This window comes from Falco biarmicus, chromosome 3, assembly GCF_023638135.1.
Source record: "Falco biarmicus isolate bFalBia1 chromosome 3, bFalBia1.pri, whole genome shotgun sequence".
Classification (NCBI taxonomy): domain Eukaryota; kingdom Metazoa; phylum Chordata; class Aves; order Falconiformes; family Falconidae; genus Falco; species Falco biarmicus.
The window spans coordinates 5,965,232-5,983,261 of NC_079290.1; positions in this window are offsets into that span (position 1 = coordinate 5,965,232).

Below are 18,030 nucleotides of genomic sequence, written 5' to 3' on the forward strand. Positions count from 1 at the left end.
TTCCTCTTTTATAATCCCTGACATACACAGTGGATCTTCTATTTTTTTTCTTGTCTGCATGACTTTAGGATTCATTTAGCTTTGATTTATCCACTGGTTTCTATTTTCTTCCATCGGTCCTTTTCAACATTTTTGCTGCTGATTCAGTTTTCTGCCTTGACTCCTTTTCTGTAACATTCACAGCCACCTCTGTAAGGTTGCCTTAGTAACCTCAACAATGTTTGTTGCTTGGTCCTCATTAAACATTGTCAGTGTTTTAAACCTGTTGGTTTTCCTCATGTGCATTATTTTACATGCAAGAACATTGAATTTCATTGCTGTTTTACTATTCAGGCACACAGTAATAAAAATCTTTCTACAGCTCTTCAAAATCAGTATGTTTTGCTTATTGGGAGTATTTGCTGACATTGGAAGTAGCAACAGACTTGTCTTCTCAATATTCACTCCTTTTTCCTGCTAATTTCTGAATACAATGCATAATAATAGCCCTAGCACAGACCTCCTTTCTGTGTCCACATTGTCAGGTAGGACAGACCAGTAAGAGTGGGTCTGTAGAGCAAAATGTTTCATACTGAAGATGTGATGCATCTCAGATGGTTCTGTATTTTGGACTAGCTCTAGTCTAGTTTGAATGTCCTTGTGGCTGGAGTATATTAGATATGCTCCTGAAATATATTCTCCACTGTGGCTTCATCCAAAATAGTTGTATGCACTCCAAGACCAGTCCATGACACAAATCAAAGCACTCTGCAGATAATCCTGAGATATTTTTTAAAAGTGCAATCTTCCTCTGCATAAAAAATGCACTTTTTGGGATGCTCCCCCAGTGTGAAGTGACAATTTAATGCTAACAATTTCCCTATCTTTTTAACCAGTTTGCAGTATACAAAGCTATTTGCTTTTTTATGCCATGAACAAGTCAGCTTCTATATGATCCTTTGGTAAAAGGACACTATCAATACCTGCCTGAAAATCCAGATGCATTACATCAGTGAGAGCCTCTTGCCCTAGGGTACACTGAATCCTTCAAACAACTCTAGTGGACTTGTAAGGTATGATTTCTATCTTCATATTCCTCCTTGTTTTATGATATTTATCCATAAACTGGTAAATTCTTGTACTTTACTCTTGCTTCTTAAGATCTGATGCTCATCTTGAGCCATTCAAATGGAAGCTGCTGTCTTATTTCATTCTTTTCTTTCCTTTGGTACCAAAGCCAAAATAGTTAATGGGCTGAACATCCTAATTAATAGCTCTGTGACATCATATTTAAGTTCCCTAAAATTCTGGGATGAATCCATGTTATTTTTCTCTCAGAAGGCAAGAAGAAGAAGAAGGCAAGAAGAAGGCATTGTTCTTAGCATAACATTTCTTCTCATACCATAAAATAGCTTCAGATAAACAGGACAGACATAGGTATGTGTGCTTCTATTAGTCTCAGTGCTTCAACAGTTACTGGCTACTGCAGATAGATATCTGAACCCATTCCTGTGGATGGTATCCTCTTTCTAGCTAAATTCTTAAACAGAGTGGAATGGAAACCATAATATTTTTTTGTTTTCAGTGGATTTTTTGTGGGTTTCTTTCTTGTTTTATTTACAACCTAAGATCCATCTCTTCCCATAATTGACATGAAATCATAGAATCATTTAGGCTGGAAAAGATCCTTAAGATCATCAAGTCCAACCATTAACCCAGGACTGCCAGGTCCATCACTAAATCATGTAATTAAGCAGTGTATCTACGTGTTTTTTAAAAACTTCCAGGGATGGTGATTCCATCACATCCCTGGGCAGCCTGTTCCAATGCTTGACAACCCTTTCAGTGAAGAAATTTTTCCTAAAATTCAATCTAAACTGCCCCTGGCACAACTTGAGGCCATTTCCTCTTGTCTTATTGCTTGTTATCCGGGAGAAGTGGGAAACCTACCGCTACCTGTCTACAACCTCCTTTCAGGTAGTTGTAAAGAGCAATAAGGTCACTCCTCATCCTCCTCTCCAGTGTAATCAACCCCAGTGCCCGCAACTGCCTCTCACAAGACTTGTGCTCTAGACCCTGCACCAGCTTTGCTGGTCTTCTCTGGACACACTCCAGAACCTCCATGTTTTTCTTGTCATGAGAGGCCCAAAACTGAGCATAGTATTCAAGGTGTGGCCCTACCAGTGCCAAGTCCAAAGGGTCAATCACTTCCGTTGTCCTGCTGGCCACACTATTTCTGATACAAGCCAGGATGCTGTTGGCCTCCTTGGCCACCTGGGCACACTGCCAGCTTGTATTCAGCTGGCCAGTAGCCAGCAGCCCCAGGTCCTCTCCTGCCAGGCAGCTTTCCAGCCACTCTCTCCAAGCCTGCAGCATTGCATGGAGTTGTATTGACCCAAGTGCAGGAACTGGCACTTCTTGTTGAACATCAATCAATTGGCCTTGGTCCATCGATCCAGCCTGTCCAGATCCCTTTGTAGACCCTTTTACCCTCAAGCAGATCAACACTCCTGCCCAACTTGGTGTCATCTGCAAACTTACTGAGGGTGCACTCCATCCCCTCATTCAGGTTGTCAGTTAAAAATAGCAAACAGGACAGGTCCCAACACTGAGCCCAGGGGAACACCACCTGTAACTGGCTGCCAGCTGGATATAACTCCATTCACTACCACTTTTTGGGTTCACCACCCAGCCAGCTCTTTACCCAGCACAGAGTACATCCATCCAAGTCATGAGCAGTCAGTTTCTCCAGGAGAATGCTGTGGGAAAGAGTGTTAAAGGATTTCCTAAGGTCCAGGTAGACAACATCCACAGTCTTTCCCTCAACCACTAGGTGAGTTGTCATGCTGTAGAAGATCAGGTTTCTATGTCAAGCAGGACACGCCTTACACAAATGCATGCTCACTGTGCCTGGTTTCCTGGTTGTCCTGCATGTGCCACATGATGGCACTCAAGAGGATCTGTTCCATAACCTTCCCTGGCACCACTGTTAGGTTGACAGGCCTGTAGTTTCCCAGATGCTCCTTCTGGCACTTCTTGTGGATGGGCATCACTTTGGCTAACGTCCAGTCTTCTGGGACCTCCCCAGTTAGCCAGGACTGCTGATAAATGATGCAGAGCAGCTTGGTGAGCTCCTCTGCCAGAAACCTCAGTACTCTTGGGTGCATCCCATCCAGCCCCATAGACCTGTGCATGTCTAATTGAGCAGGAGGTCACTAACCATTTTTTCCTGGGCTGATGGGACTTCATTCTGCACCTCATCCCTGTCTTCCAGCTCAGGTGGCTGGGTACCCTGAGGGAAACTGGTCCTGCTATTAAAAACTGAGGCAAAGAAGGCATTAAGTACCTCAGCCTTTTCCTCAACCTTTGTGGCTATAAAGAATACGGATTATCTTTGGCCCTCCTTGCGTTTCTAATGTATTTCTAAAAACATTTTTTGTTATCTTTTATAGCAGTGGCCAGTCTGATTTTTAGTTGGACTTTCAACTTTCTAATATTCTCCCTGCATGACCTCATGACAGCCTTGTCAGTCCTCCTCTGTTGCCTGACTCTTCTTCCAAAGTTGGTAAGTTCTCCTTTTTCCCCTGAGTTCAAGCCAAAGCTCTCTGTTCAGCCAGGATTGTCTTCTTCCCCGCTGGATCATCTTTCAGCACATGGGGATGGCCTGCTTCTGTGCCTTTAAGATTTCTTTCTTGAAGAATGTCCAGCATTCCTGGACCCCTTTGGCCTTCAGGACTGCCCCCAAGGGACTCTGTCAACCAGGCTCCTAAACATGCAAAAGTCTGCCCTCCAGAAGTCTAAGGCAGCTGTTTCACTGACTGCCCTCCTCACTTCTCCAGGAATGAAAAACTATGTCATTTTAAGATCACTATGCCCAAGAGGGTCTCCCGACATTACATCACACACACACATCCTTCTCTGTTTCTGAACAGCAGGTCCAGTGGGGCATCTCTCCTAGTTGGTTCTCTCACCAGCCGTATCAGGAAGGTATCTTCAACACAGACCAGAAACCTCCTAAGCTATTTCCTCTCCACTGTGTTGTTTTTTTCAGTGGATATCTGGTAAGTTGAATTCCCCCACAAGGACAAGGGCTAGCAATTGTGAGACTTCTCCCAGATGCTTGTAGAATGTTTTGTCTGCCTCTGCATCCTGGTTGGGTGGTCTATAATAGACTCCCACCAGGATATCTGTCTTTTTGAATAATGTCTTGATTATGTTTTCCAGAGATACAGATAGATTATCCTGTAGAACCTAGTTCAAAGCGTCTCTAGTGTATCCTGAGGAAGAATGGATTACAAATAATGAGTTTATTGTAATCCCCTATATTTAAATAATACAATATAAAGGCCACACACTCCAGAGGGCTAACAATCTTAAATACAGGCAAGAATATGCAACATGCATGAGACTTTCTGGATTTTTACTATATTTTTAAAGTCTGAAGCACAATTAAAATTTCATTTGGACAAACTGTGTCCCATTTGATTACAGTAATATGTATTTCATGGACTAACTCTTACCTTGTTATGAAATATTTATCTGATGTCAGTATAGCTTACACAGAATCAAAGAAAAAGTAGTATTTTTCAACCTTATTCATATGACACGGAGTTGATTTTGTCTTTATTGCTGTTTTTTTCTCCATTATTCACTGACTGAAGAAAAATTGGTTGTAGCTCATATGGGAAGAGCCTGTTTATTACACCTTGGCTTTAAGCCATTAACCTTCCTGTACTACAGTGCTGCAGCATATATTAACATGAGATTTCAGTACATTGCAATCATCTTTGTCCATACAAATAAATGTGACCATTATTTTCTATACCTAGTTGACATGAATGAACCATACTTACACTATCACAATTTCTGTTTATGTGTAGAATACAGAATACTGTATATTATTTATCTTTCATCTTCCCTCTGACCATATAGACCTATTACTTCCAGTTTAACTTACAGCAGTTAGTTTTGGTTAGCCTGTATCTTACTGTTTTTTATGAAACATCTATGAAATTATCAGTGACAGATTTACTGTTATCACCACCCCAAAGGCAAAACTGAGTTACCTAGCATCCTTCCAATTCTAGAGATCCTGTACTCATTTCTCCTATATTTTTTTTATTTTACATCTTTTACTCTCTGCTGTTCAACTGCTTTATTGGTTCCTCATCCTCAGTGCCACCATATTCTTTTCTATTATATACATTTATTATATAATTATTTCTAGGTGTTGTCTATATGCCTCCTTCTGACAGTATCACTAATCTTTTCATTAACTTTTCCCACAATTTTTTGTTTTCTCAGTAGTTTTTGCTTGCTCTTAAATCTCAGATCTTCTGTTTAATGTAAAGCCAATAAAGACCAATTAATTATTTACAGAACTCTATTTAGATTTTGCAGTTAAACCACAGAAATTGCTAAAGAAGTAATTCATTGTGGATACGAGCAATCAGTATGTGAATTTCAGTTCATTTCTTGTATTGGCTTTTGGAATCAGAGGTCATTAATTCTGTTTTAATTTTATAGTTTTATGCTATCCTTCATGTCCTACAGTTATTATTAATGTTCCTGGTTACCATGCTTCTCCAACACTGAGAATGTTCTCCCAGTTTTTATACAATTATCTGTCTGAAACTGGTACACTTTTGGTCCCTGCTCCAACTGTTATTTATACCTGATAATATTTAGCATATAAATCTATATTTATCTATCTATCTAGACATTGCTGTATTATATCATATTAACTGGGAGAGAAATAAAAAGTCCTAAAATCAAAGTAGACTTTAAGAACTTAGATGTCTTTTAACCTTACAAATCAAGATTTTATTTTTTTTAATGTAGTAGGATAATTCATATATAAATATTCCTGTCTGGAAGTTTTGGCAAAACTCTTGACTTTAAAATTTTGAGTATGTCTTCTAGGGTTTGTGCTGTCCCATAATACAATAGAACAGAGTTTCGTAATCGAAAGAGGATGAGACTGTAATTATCAATAGAGCAGACTTCTGGTCTCCAAATGGAACACTACTGTTTCTGTTAAGAAAGAGCAAATGCATTCTGAACATTCTGTTGCTTACGGATGTGAGAAAGAGAGGGGAAACCATTTTCTGTGAAGGAACAAAAGTATACCAAACCAGACAGAAATGACAGGAAAGAGATGGGAAGATTCCTATTTGTAATTTGATGAACTCATGAAAGGCACGTTGCATATGGGTGTAAGTAGAAACTGACATCTCAAGGGACAGGTGAGAAGGAGTGAAGGAGAGGGAAAGGGAGAGTGGGAGTCAGAGAAAGACATTATTTTTTAACCCCTGCTTCCTTGTATTAGATTTGGAAATGGAAAATGGAAAAAAAAACCACCACTATTTGTGCTGGAAAGATGGGTGTCTACTAGAAAAATTAACACGATATACAGCTATTTGGTTATGAAATTTCTCTGTTCTTGGATCAGTTGCTTTTTATAGTAGACAAGAGGACAGACTGAAAATCATAAATTAATGAGTGTTATTAGTCAAAAATAGTTTTGAAAACACATACGAATCTTACAGGAAGCAAAATAAGAGATTGAGGGCACTTTTCCTTCTTTATATATAGAATCATAGAGTCATTTGGGTTGGAAAAGACCTTTAAGATCACAGAGTCCAACTGTAAATGTATATATATGCATCAAAGATACTGTTAAAATTCTTGTGCATAAAGGTTATATGGTATTTAGACTAATTTTTTTAATAGCTGAATGTTCTATGCGACAGCCAAATTGTTATAAAATTCATGTACAATGATATGATGCAAAGATGTAGTGAATTTACAATGCAGTGCTTACCAGGTTTGTTCACTGCTATCCTGCTATAAGGATGACTTAAATCACCATAATTCAAGAGCAAAGAGATGAAGAACGTGCAAATTTACACCTACTGTGAGATACACAGTTGACTTGATATCTGAACTGGTTGAGCAGTATCACTCCTATACCCCTCTCTTCTCTTTTCTATTGCTGAGCATGGCATTGTAATGGCATGGAATCTCTCTTTGTTTAGTTCAGGTCATGTTCCTGGTTGTGTCCCCTCTCAACCTATAGTGCACCCTCCAATCTAACCACTGGAGGGGAAGAGAGGGAAACAGAAGGCCTTGATTCTGTGCAAGCACCATTTAGCAAAAGCTAGAACATTGGTATGTTATCAATACTGGTTTAGTCAAAACTCTAAAACACAGCACCATATGAGCTGCTATGAAGAAAATTGACTCTGTCCTACCCAGGTGTATTGGATTTGCGTGGTGAGGTTTTGGTAGTGGAGGGCTATAAGGGTGGCTTCTGTTAGAAGCTGCCAGAAGTCTTCCCTATGTCTGATAGAGCCAATGTCAGCTGGCTCCAAGATGGACCTGCTAAGATGCGCTGGCCAAGGCTGAGCCCATCAGCAATGGTGGTAGTGCCTCTGGGATAACATATTTTAGAAGGGGGGTGGGGTGGGAAACTATGCAATGGCAACACCAGCCAGCCAGCGAGGGGAGTAAGAATATGTGTGAGAGAAACAGCTCTGCAGACACCAAGGTCAGTGCAGAAGGAGGGGGAGGAGGTGCTCCAGGTGCCGGAGCAGAGATTCCCCTGCAGCCCATAGTGAAGATCGTGGTGAGGCATACCCACCTGCAGCCTGGGGAGGACCCCACACCAGAGCAGGTGGATGCCCAAAGAAAGCTGTGACTCCGTGGGAGGCCTGCACTGGAGCAGGCTCCTGGCAGGAGCTGTGAACCCATGGAGAGAGAGGAGCCCACGCTGGAGCAGGTTTGCTAGCCAGACTTGTGCCCCTGCGGGGACCCACACTGGAGCTGTCTGTTTCTGAAGGACTGCACCCCATGGAAGGGGCCCATGCTGAAGCAGTTCACAAAGCTCTGCAGCCCGTGAGACTCATGTTGGAGAAGCTCATGGAGGAATTTCTTGCAGGAGGGACCCCATGCTGGAGCTGGGGAAGAGTGTGAGGAGCCCTGTACCTGAAGATGAAGGAGTGACAGAGACGTGTGATGAACTGACTGCAATGCTCATTCCTGGTCACCCTGTGCCACTGTAGGGGAGGAGGCAGAAAAAATCGGGAGTAAAGTTAAGCCTGGAAAGAAGGGGGGTGGCAGGGAAGGTGTTTTAAAATTCAGGTTTTAATTCTCATTACCCTCTCTGATTTGATTGGCAAATTAAACTCATTTCTCTAAGTCAAGTCTGTTTTGCCCATGATGGTAATTAGTGAGTGATCTCTCCTTATCATTATCTCGACCCACAAGCCTTCTGTTATATTTTCTATCCCCTGTTCAGCTGAGGATGGGAATAATAGGGCAGCTTTGGTGGGCACCTGGCATCCAGGCATAGTACTTTAAATGTGTAAATAGAGATTTTTCAAAGCATTCCACCCATCTAGAAAATGTCATAGTCTTTCCACACTAGATCCAGATAGTAGGGCCGATCCCCCAACAGAGAGCCATGCTACTAGCACTATTTTAGGAAACTTACTGTTTTGATCAGGGTATTGTTGAGCATATAGTACAATGAAGTTTACTAGAGCAGGCTGTATGTGGAGCTTCTCTGTAGAGTTTAGGGGTGTGTATGGTTTAGGTATGTATAGATTTTTAGATGACAAGCAAAACTATACATACTCAGGCTATTGAACAAAATGTTATCTTTACAAAGTTAATGTTCAGATCTGTCAGACAGTTAAATAGTTTTGTAATAGATTTTTTTGAATTCTTAAAAACTACTTCCTTTTTTCTATATTCTTCTAAGGAACACAATAGAACTAGTAAAATCAAGGACCATGGAAAATAGCTGTATTTTGAGTAAGGGTGGAATAGGGCAGAGATGGAATGGTTTAGATGGGATTTATTGCCAAACCATAAATTTTTTGCAACTGATTTTGTCTTCTTAAATCAGCACTAAAGGAATCCAAGACTGGACCATTTACAGCACAGGAAAATCTTAAGGCAAAATTGCTTTGCTAATGGTCTATAATTTGAGCACAAACCTGTATTCTGTCTACAGGATGCCTGAATGTGGAATCCCAATTGTCAGAGCTAATCTGGACCTGTTAAAATCAAATTACACACAATGAGATCCTATCTGGCACAAGGCTGAACATGGGAGGAATGCGTAGATGCAGTCAGAGACATTTCCTCAAACTGCAGGAAACTAATTTAATTTCAGCATAAAATTCTTTTTAGGAACAGATGAATAAAGGAGGTAAAAAGCTGGCTTTTAATGACTACTATTGACTTCACCAGGGACAGGATTGTCCATCATACTGGAAAAATTCATAGATATTATGTATGGAGAGAGAAAAAAAAACCAAACAAAAAACAACAACAACAACAAAAAAAAAAACAACAAACAAACAAAAAAAAAAAACCAAAAACAACCAAACCAGAAAAAAAAACAGAAAAAAAGAAGATGACAGTATTAAACAGTCTAAATATTATTTTTTCTGATGACATTGTAAAATGAAATCTTGATGATATGTACATATTACAAACTCTGAGTTAACAATTAAACTTTAACTTAAAAGCCCAATGTTTGCTACTATAAAATCAGAGTAAATCTTAAATCCATAAAAGCTGCTTATCATTTCTTCTTCCACCAGAATATGTATAGACATTTTCGATGTTGGCTATTAGAGAAACTCAGTGGGAAAATTTTCTTATCTGAAATTTTAATTACCACAGCAAAATATTTAATGGTTCTGATTCATCTTTTAAAACCAGAAAAACACCCTCACAGTCATTACCCTGGTTCACTTATGTAATAAAAACTAGATCCCCCAAGTTACCATACTTTTTAGAGGGTTTCTGACTTAGGCATCGTGTCTGTGCAGGGCCTTTTTTCAAGTTGAAATAAAAAAATTGTACTTCCCACAAAGTTGTCAAGACTGAAGGAATATGAAAACTCATTTGACACTGATTTCAAGGGTACAATGACAATTTACAAGAGCAGAGAACGACATTAAAGATGAATCTGTAATGTCACTATTTGTCAATTAACATGTCAAATGCTAGTAGTGTCTGAAGTATTCCTCTGCGTGAATAGACTTCAGATTTCCAGAGTTAACACTTTTGCTACTTACAAGAGTGCTCAGTTTTCATGCAGAATTTTTTCAAGGAAAAAAAGAAAATCTAAATTAAAAGTTTTCTACAAATATGGAACTCAAATGTGACAGCTGTACATTGGGTTTTTTTCTGTCTATCAATATAACTGAGCAAATAAAAATCTATTACTGCTTCAAAGCCATTACATTTATCATGCCTCCAGTTTTGTCACCCTGCAGATTCCCCCCATAATAGACTTCCAAGTTCTACTGCCTGTAACAACTGCAGTATCTTATTATTTTTAAAAGGTTCCTAATAGCAAGAGCTATTGAGGTGCCTGAGTATGAGACGTTATTGTTTGATAAATATCCTGAGAGCCTGCAATGACTGTCCTAACAGTGAACTCTTTTCGAGAATCATATTTTTTAATTATCTGAAGAGTAAGAATAATAAATACATTTTATATCTGCCATATTTTTGCAACGTATGGCTGCTAAAGCCTTGATGATAGACATGCTCCAAACACATTAAACTAAACCATTATTCCAAATTTGCTTGAACAGATATAATTGTTTGAGTAGTGAATACATTCTACTGCTTTTCTTAAAAAATGCTCAGCTTACTTCTCTTTATCAACAATGTTTGTTTTAACTATTATAAAACTGTTCAAATCATCTGAGTTCCAGCAATATTGACACTTTTTGCACTACCGACTAAAGGTAAAGTGGAATCACCTTATATATGAATCAACATAATTGCTTGTTGGGTATTCCAGAGATACAAAGTTTTATTTGATGTGTTTCTAGGATATAGGGAATCTTTTAATTGTTCCCTGATGTGTTTAGTTGCATTGTTGGTTGCAGTCTTATTATGCAGTGTGGTGTATGAAGGCACGGGCTCCAGTTGTGGTGCAACCAGAGACCCTTTATTTTCCAGAGAAGGCCAGATTTGTATCTCTGAGCCCGGATACAAATTCCAGCTGTATGTGCCACCAGGCTCAGGGCAGAAGCCATTCATGCAGTTACATAGTTACATATCACTACAAGCATGCAAACACCTTTTGACTACTAGATAACCATGTTTATCTTTCTTACTTTCCTTGACAATACTCAGCTGTTCTCTCATCGCCTGTCAGATCAGACATTCTCCGTCCTCCTGTCCATACCTCTCTTGAGACCTTCTCTATCCTCCTCTTTCTTACCTCCCATCAGTAATGGTCAGACATTCTTCATACTCCTCTCATACATCTCTCTTCAGACATTCTCTACCCTCCTCTCCCACAATGCAGGATCTCCCCATGCAGTAGCCAACCTGCTTTCTATCTACAGACCACTGCACCACACACTAATGTATGAGGCACTGAAACAATATATATTCAGAAAGATGACAGAAACCTGGGAAAAAAAAAATCATATGCACTGCATCAAAACAGAAAAGGAAGTTACAACTTGAGTGTTAAAGGGGAGCAGAGAGAGGCAGATAAGTTATGTCAAGAGACAGAAAGGTATCAGATAGTAATTAAATTATTTTTAGGGTGCCACCTAACATTTTTTCTGTTCACTGCTGATACTTCATGATTTTGCAGTTACATCATGAAGAGATACTAATAAAGTGAGATTGCAGAGCATATTAGGAAATCTGAAAGAATGGAGTGGGCATTCATTATCTCTGTTAAAGGTAAGAGACATTTAGGAAGAAAGTGAGTAATATTTGAAAGATATTTACATCTAAATCTTTGAGGAATTATTTAGTCATATGCAGGAGTGGGAAGCAGGACTTAGAGAATTTACCAGTAAGTACTCTCACAGAACTACTCTGAAGAACAGTATTATGTAATTTGATAAAAGTCAGTTATTTTTGAAGTTCAGACAAAAACCAAGCAAAACCACTAGAAATATGTAAGATTGATCCTGTTAGAAAGGGCCCCTTTATGTCAATTTGTATGAATATTTTTCATAAGTTTCAATAGGTTTGAACGGAGCAATTTTCACCAGAAAATGAAAGGTGGAAAAGTACATGCTAAGTAGGGAGTGGGAGCAAGCTCCCAGGCAAGATATGGCAACCAGATGTCCTGCTGAATCTGCAAGAATTGATAAAGTGAAGACATCACAAGTTTGCTGAATTTGTACAAGGCCAACAAAACACACTCGGCATCAACAAGAAGTTGTGCAACTTGGCCACAGCCAAGAGTGTAACAGTTGCTTTGTGCAGAGGAAGTCTACAGCCTAAGATAAACACCTGATGAGACAAAACATCCCTCTGAAGGACTGCCCTGACTCCTGCCTAAAGCCAAGTGACATCAGTATGTCCCTCTACTTCAGAGGAAATGCTGGGCCTGGTCCCCAACTGCAGCTTCAGCTGACTAACTACAAGGGGAGGTGAGTGTGAGTGAGTAAGTGTACTGTGTGAATACTTACCTTTTATCAATAAAACCAACTTTTTTGCATTAATCATAACAATTTAATTAATAAAATGCTTCACAAAAAACCTTCAGAGATTGTGGTCTTTAACTCCCCCTGACTCAATCCTCCATTAGAGAAAAGACAATTTGTAATGGTCCCAATAAAAAGAAAGATAATACATTTATACATAGTATATGCAGGAAAAGCACAGTTCAGAAAAAAGTGGGAAAGGAAGATTTTGCAATGATACTTCAGTTAGCAGAAATAGACTATAAATACATGTAACCTTTCAAATACACTGCCTTCAATTCAGCGCATCTCATGTCATTAAATTGAAGACCATTAGGACATCTTTGGTTCTCAACATGTCAGGGAGGCAATGTTGGCCAGCTGACAACAGTATACAGCTGGCTTGTCTCCCAGCTCTAACCTCAGGCTTCTAAATGATTGTGAAAAGTAGGTCTCTTAAGCTTTCCATGTTTCATTTTTACAGAAAGGGAATAAAACACAATTTGGATGTCCTTTGTAAAAAGCTTTGATGAAAATGTTTATAAGCATTTAACGTTATAATTTATTTTCCAAGCTACAAAGAAAATCAAAACCAACATCTTACCTTCATGTCTGAGATTCTGCATCCAGACAGATGAAAGAAATTATTGCCTGCTGATGTAGCTCATAGGGAAAGGATAATTTCCCTTATGAGTGGAAGTTTCACAATGGCAATCAACAGTTAGATAAACATCATACTCTGGACTGTGCTAAAGTAACATTTTGATTGTGCTTTCTCAAATTAAACCTTTTTAGACTTCAAGTAAGATATTATGGCACTATAAAATTCACCTTTATTATTTATCTTTTCTATGCATTTTCAATAATGCACATTAGAACTCTTTGAGGAAGACAAAATAGTAACAAGCACTAAGAATAACATATGGTAAGTTGAAGGTGGACAAGGGAAGGGTTGTTTGTTGGCAGCATATTTAAATAAGCCATATTAGATATTTATTGTTCCTGTATCTGATTTGCTTTTTATGTATCTTGAAGGTGAGTTTATTGACATGTCTCTTCTACTTTGCATTTTGCCAGAGATGATTTTACTGTTGTGATAAAAAAGTCTTTCCTATGATATTTCCTTCCCTTTCTAGTAATTTTCTCTCGTTTTTTATGTTGTGTGTCAGGTTTTCCCTTTCTTTGAACTTTATACAACCTCTGTATATTTTCTCAGAGATTTTTTTTTTCCCGGGCCTCTACTGACATTTTCTTTAGACAACTTCACTGTAATTAATAGATAACTACTGTCTTCTAATGTAAATTGTTATTTTTATTACTGCTTGGTCTGAACACCCAGAAGACTTCAAACCCTGGAAAATGAGCCCTTATCTACAGAAGTCACTGAGAAAAGCTCCGCATGTTGGGTGGCTCAGTTCCTTCAAAGCTAAGCAGCAGTTGAGCCTGGGTCTGAAGAACATAACCACAAAAAGGGTCATTTTGGCATACAGCTGCTGCCAGAATCCTTTGCATAGACCTCACATTAGCGGACTTCCCCTAGCTCACACAGGAATTCCTGTGGTAAAGCAAAAAATTAAATTAATCTCAAAAAGTGTCTCATACCTGTATGATCGCTCCTCATAATCTCTAAGCAGCCAAGATTCTAGACCTTGCTATATTCTGAATATCTGTGACTATCTGGGACTTCCTGTGTGTGATTGCATTTAATTGATACTTGGGAGATACCTGCAGACAACAGTGATTTTTTCTTGCCAGAACAATTTTCTTAAATATATTTTGTAACTGCAGCTAGTCATTGGTACTTTATAACATTTGCAAGGCCCTATCAGGAATTAGACTTTACGTGAGGGACACTTTACTTGCACACTCTAAAAGACAGTTTTAGGATAAATGTTGTGTTATATAAACAGAATTCAAACTGTTGAAAAAAGGCTGTGCTATTATTTCCATTTTACACATGCAAATCTGGAGAAAAAATAGTTCAGGATACTCATTCTTAGAAGAAGCTGCTCGTCCAGCTTGGGGCAGCGTTCTCTGGGTGTGCTTTAGTTTAGAAGAAACCTCTACATACAGAAGCAAAATTATCCACTGGTACCAAGATGTAAAATACTTAACTCAAGCTATTTGACATCTTATCCAAGCACATAATTCTTTATTGGCCAGTATATAGTAAAAAATAAAGAGGCAGTAAACTGTCAGTCACTCTTTTAAGTGGCTAAATGGTGTTCGGGTGCAGGGACAGGACACCTTGTCTGAGAATACTAGTTTATTTCTGTTAACTAACTCAGAGAAGTGGCCTCTTTTCTTATTGCTGCATTTAGGGTGGGATTAGCTCCACATTCAGACAGATGAACACTATTATCTGTTTTCAGTTTAGGCAATACAGGCAAGAGTGCCAAGATCTATTAATTAATTTTAAAGTAGCCAACAACCTTGGCTCACCTGAATAGCTGTGGTTTACTGACTGTAGTGACTAGATCTCCACTGACTATACTAGGATCTCAGACCATAAATTAAGCAGCTGACACCTACATGTGAGACAGCTTAATTTAAGAGTTAATCTGGAGCTAAATCTTATCCTTAACACATGAGTATTTCTGAAGACTTTAGTCAAAGTAACTTGCTAAACTGAATACAGAAACACAAAAAAATGGAATTAGTATTGAGGACTGGACTATCAAACCCCTATAGATATTTAGGCAAGACTGATAGTGAACACCTGCTTTTCACGTTCTCTTTTCTCAACAGTAATAAACATTTCACAGCACCTCATGAGAAATTTTAGAGATAGAAACACACATTGCAACATACCAAATCCGGGAACAGGATCCAGATCTCAAGTTCAGGACCAGTTTCTTAGTAAGAATAGCCATTCTTCCTCCCTGTGAGAAACAAAAACTTATTTTTTAGCTCAGTATACAACCCATGAAAAATATGAAAGATACAGACACAAAATATTTTGTTTGAAATAGCTTATGAGGTCTACTACATGGAAAAAATCAGGTTTGGCCTGCAGTGAGTAATAGATTCGTGCTTGTGCCAGAACTAAGGCATCTGAGTGATCCACTCCTTGCATTTGAAGGAAGCTGAGAGACAGAATGACTTTCTCAAATCAGCTTGTCAAGTTCACAGTACAGTTATAAGCATAACAAAAGACTGCTGACTCAGTTTCCCATATTCTACTTATCTTCAGATATGAGTTGGTCACTGTCCTGTCATTTTAATATATTTTATTGTCATTCCCTAGATCTCTGTAGATTGTCATTTCTGTAAAAAAAATTTGTGCCAATCTTAATTTATTATGCTGGACTGCAAAATTTTTCTACCTTCAATTCCTTCCTTCTGTCTCAAGGAAGGTCTTGAAAGATGGTTGGAAAAATATGCCACAGACTTTACAGCTTATAGAAACCTGCACTAAAGAATAGCAAGGACTGCTGTGCAGATGAGGTGAATGTGAAAGCTTCATTAAAAATTTGTTTGCAAAAACTAACAATACTTTGTCACCTGTAAAATGCAGAAATTGATGACAATTGAATGGACCAGATTGCAAAAAAAAAAATGTAGCTAAAAGCAATTAAATTATGTCTAAATTAAAATATGTCTATGCTATACTACCATAATGTAAACCTTAGTAATGTTCCATGTGTTATTAAATCAATCATTAGAAGGTGGTGTATTTAACCTACATCTTATACCAATACACCAAATTTTCATTACCCCTATACTGTCACCCTATACAGTATAACAGAACTCTCTTAAGTTCTATAGTTTCTATTCTCTGCCATCATTAAAAGCCTCTCTCTCTCAATAAATGAAAAGAATAAATTTTCAGATCTTGAATGTTCAGATACACTGATCAGGAGCTTGGAAGACATGTAACAAGCCACTGTCTAAAATCAGACCTTTGCTGTAAAGTCTAGTAAAAGCAGCTATAAAGTAAGATGTTGTCAGGAACACTGACTAGTCTTTGCTTGAAAAGCAGGAAAAAGTAAGTTCCCTCATTTTCCCATGGTCTTGCTTCACCTACAGAGGACATAATGGTTCTTTAGCTATGGAGCTGTATGGTTAACAGTTTTAACTGTCAGTTATTATCACTGTAAAGCTTAATCTTCTCTTGGTTGTGTTTTCTCTCAGATTTGCCTTACTTACGTATATTTTTTTTCCAGAAGCCCATTCTTCTCTGCTACTTTTTAACTCTGTGACAGGTTTTCTACTCGGAAAATTACTTTCTTCAATTTAAAGTCAGGGTAAATGATCTAATCAATAGTGCATTTAATATCATTAATGTGTTAGATTTTTTGATACTGGCAACTCACTAGTGGGAAAAAAAAAACATTGGCTAATAACCATTGAACATGCAGTGGGTTGGGGTTTTTTTTGATGTGTATGCTTTTTTAATGCAGCATTCGGCATTTGATATCACTTGCTCAAGCTAATTTCCGTACTCTTGTACAGTTCCACTTGTGATTGTTTTTCGAATCATGGCATCCTGCTCTATCTTACTAGTTACTATTTTCCTTCTTTACCCTGTAACTGGCAATAACATGAGGTCTCAAACATATTTCATGCATGCTTTTTTGGTTCATTAAGATAGGGAGGTAGGGTGAAAGGAGTGATGTAAGAAAGACAACCCTCACATATATTGTTTATCAGTATACTGCCTGTCTTGTGCTTGCATTCTTTTCCTTTTATTTCAAGATTCTGGAGATTATTTTTAAAGCCTGTATCTTCACTAGTTCTTCCTTACAACCTAGAAAGTGCTAGTGAAAGAAATCTAGATGCACTGTTGAATTCATTTCAAAACTCCTTTTTCACTTGCCGATACCTGTTTTGTACCTTATAGCAAAAGAGGTCTGCTTTGAAATTCAGGTCTAGATGGAATTTACTAAGTTCTGCAAGATCTGTTGGATTTACTTGACTTTGGAGTGGAAGGAAGATATTTTAGGGTTGTTTTGTTTTGTTTTGTTTTAAATATCGAGGCAGAGGAAGGAATTATCTTTCCTTTATTATTGGTAAGTCATCCTTGAAAAAGAAAATTTAGCAGAGGTGTCTGCAGCTGCACGATATTTAAAATATGGTCAGAGAATATGAACCAGGCAAATCTTTAAAATAATATAAATTAAATTACTATCCAAAGAGTTCTCCCTATGTTGAGATGTAACTCAAATTAGAAGTCAGAGGAAAAAAAAATATTCAAAGATTATTTTTTTTCCTTTTACACAGATGTTTCCCCTTTAAATTGAATTTGATGACCTCAGGGAACTTTTATAATCAGAACATGCAAAGGGTAGCTCTGAAATATGTCTTGATTTCATTGAAGAGTCACACTAAGACAACAAATATGATAATGCTGACATACTAGCTATTGTCGTAAAGTTATATCATGCAAAGAATAAAGTGATGCAAATACTAATTTTGCCTCCAAAACACTACCTTTTTCTTCCTACTCTGATCACAATGAAACCTCTGAAGTAAGCTAACTGGTGGTAGGAGGTGCTATAACTGCACTAGAGATGCAGGACTGGGCCCTCATATGAAAACTGTACTGTCTCTACCTCGGCACGGAGCTACTGACAACTAGTCA